Here is a 2,710-nt window from a genome sequence, read left to right on the forward strand (position 1 = left end):
TGACCCGTGTAGAGCTGGCGCATGGGCAGGGCTGATGCGCGCAAGGAGTGCCGTGCCACGCAGGGGTGTCCCTGCATAGGGGAGCCCCACGTACAAGGAGTGCACCCCATAAGGAGAGCCGCCCAGCACGAAAGAAAGTGCAGCCTGTCTAAGAATGGCGCCGCCCACACGGAGAGCTGACCCAACAAGATGATGCAACGAAAAGAAACACAGATTCCCATGCTGCCAACAACAACAGAGGAGGACAAAGAAGAAGACACAGCAAATAGACACAGAGAACAGACAACCGGGGGGGGGGAAGGGGAGAGAAATAAATAAATAATCTTAAAAAAAAAAATTCTACCTAAAATTAATGACCACTTAAGGAAGTTCCATTATAGCACAAAATTATTTTCTGGAAATTAAAAACTATGTTTTTATTTTAATTTTTTAAAATTTTGAAATACTTTCAAAATTACAGGACAGTTACTAAAATAATAAAAACTCCATACAGAGAACTCCAACATACCCCACTTTCTCCCAGATATACAATTCTACCAATTTTAACATTTTGCCATATTTACCATATCATTCTATCTATCTATCCATCAGTCTACTAGTCCATCTCTCCAGCTATCCATCTATCTTTCTCTTCTATCAGTTCATCTTCTGAATACTTGAGTATAGATGATACATATCAGACTCCTTGGACACTTAATACTGCCATGTATATTTCCTAAGAACAAGGATATTCACTTATGAATCCACCTTAAGTGCAGTTATCAAGTTCAAAAACTTTAACATTGATATAAAGCTTATAATTTATATTTCATTTTTTTCATTATCCCCATAATGTCCTTTTGAGCCTTCGGTTCCCCTTTTTTAGATCCCATACAGGATCATGTATTGCCCTTAATTGTCATTGTCATTTTAGTTGTTCTGTCTTACTTTTAAAAAAATTATGGACCCATAAAATTTCCTGTCTCAATCACTCTGAAGCCTCCCATTCCATGAGATTAATCCCATTCACTCTGGGGTAGCACCCTCACCACCTTCCATTACTAAAATTTTCCCATCTTCCCAAAGAAAAACCCTACATCCATTTTGTATTAACTCCCTGTCTTAATGTGCCAAAGGCTGCCAATGCAAAAATACCAGAAATGGGTTGGCTTTTATAAGGGAATTTATTTGAGCTGAAAGCTTACAGTTCTGAGGTTGTGAAAATGTTCAAATCAAGACATTGCCAGAAATGCTTTCTCACCAAAGACTGGCTGCTAGCAAATCCTGGAGTTCTGCCACGTGGCGAGGCAAGATGGCAGGTCTACCAGGCTCACTCTACTTTCCCTTGAGGTAGCTGTAGGCAATCAGGCCTCTCTCCCTGGGCCTCATCTCCTGGGGCCTCCTGGGGCTTCTCTGTCTTTCTGCAGCCATAGGCGAACCTCTCTCTCACATGGCAGGGTCAAAATGGCAGAGCTCCGTTTCTCTGTGTCTCTTCTTTCACTTTGAGTGTTCTCAGTTTATATAAGACCCAACAAGAGGGCAGGCACCAACCTGGATCACAACTCACTGATGAAGTCCAATCAAAAACCCTGAAGGGCATCGAATGTAGCTCAAGTGGTTGAGCACCTGCTTCCTGTGTACAAGGTCCTGGGTTCAATCCCCAGTACCGCCTAAAAACAAAACAAATGAAAAAAAAACAACTCTCATTGGGGAACAGATGTAGCTCAGTGGTTGAACACCTGCTTCCCATGTAAAGTGATCTAATTAAAGGTCCCTTAACTGAATCAAATGGAAAAAACACCCTGCATTTACAGGCACAAAAATGGGTTAGCTTAACAACATCATTTTCTGGGGTGCACAAAAGACAAACCAGGACACGCCACATTCCCTCTGCCCCTGGTAACCTGTACTCTAATTTCTATCTCCATGAGCTTCCATAATCTCCAACATTCTCTTTATAGTTACCAGGGGGTTTAAATTTAACATCCTTAATCTGTAACAATCTTGCTTCCTTTGATATCAACTTAATAGTCTACATAAACTATGTTCGTTCATATGCCCACATTTATGTCACTCTTGTCACATATTACATGTTTATACATTATGAGTCCAAAATCACTGATTTCTCATTACATTTTATGCATTTGCCTTTTAGATCCTGTAGGAGATAAAAAGAGGAGTTACAAACCAAAAATACAATAGTACAGGCATTTAAATTTACCACAGTCGTTACCCTTACTAAAGACCTTTGCTTCTTCGTGTGGCTTCAATCTATTGCCTATTGTCCTTTCCTTTTAACCTGCAGAATTCTCATTAGCATTTCTGGTAGGGCTGGTATAGTGGTAATGGATTTCCACAGGTAAATTTTAACAAAAATTTTCTTTATTTTTAAAGAAGCTTTTGGGAAGCAGATGTGGCTCAAGCGATTGGGCTCTCATCTACCATATGGACGGTCCAGGGTTCAATTCCCAAGGCCTCCTGGTGAAGGCAAGTTGACCTGCACAGTGAGCTGGCCCAAGTGGAGTGCTGGCCCATGCAGCAAGCTGGCTTGAGCCAAGAGCTGGTGCAGCAAGATGATGCCACAAAAAGGGACACAGAAGAGAGAATAAGACAAACAGTAGACCAGGAAGCTGAGGTGGTGCAAGAGATTGAGCACCTCTCTCCCACTCCAAAAGGTCACAGGATTGGTTCCCAGTGCCACCTAAAGAGAAGACAAGCAGACACAGAAGAA

The sequence above is a fragment of the Dasypus novemcinctus genome, chromosome 5 (genome assembly GCF_030445035.2).
Source record: "Dasypus novemcinctus isolate mDasNov1 chromosome 5, mDasNov1.1.hap2, whole genome shotgun sequence".
Lineage (NCBI taxonomy): Eukaryota > Metazoa > Chordata > Mammalia > Cingulata > Dasypodidae > Dasypus > Dasypus novemcinctus.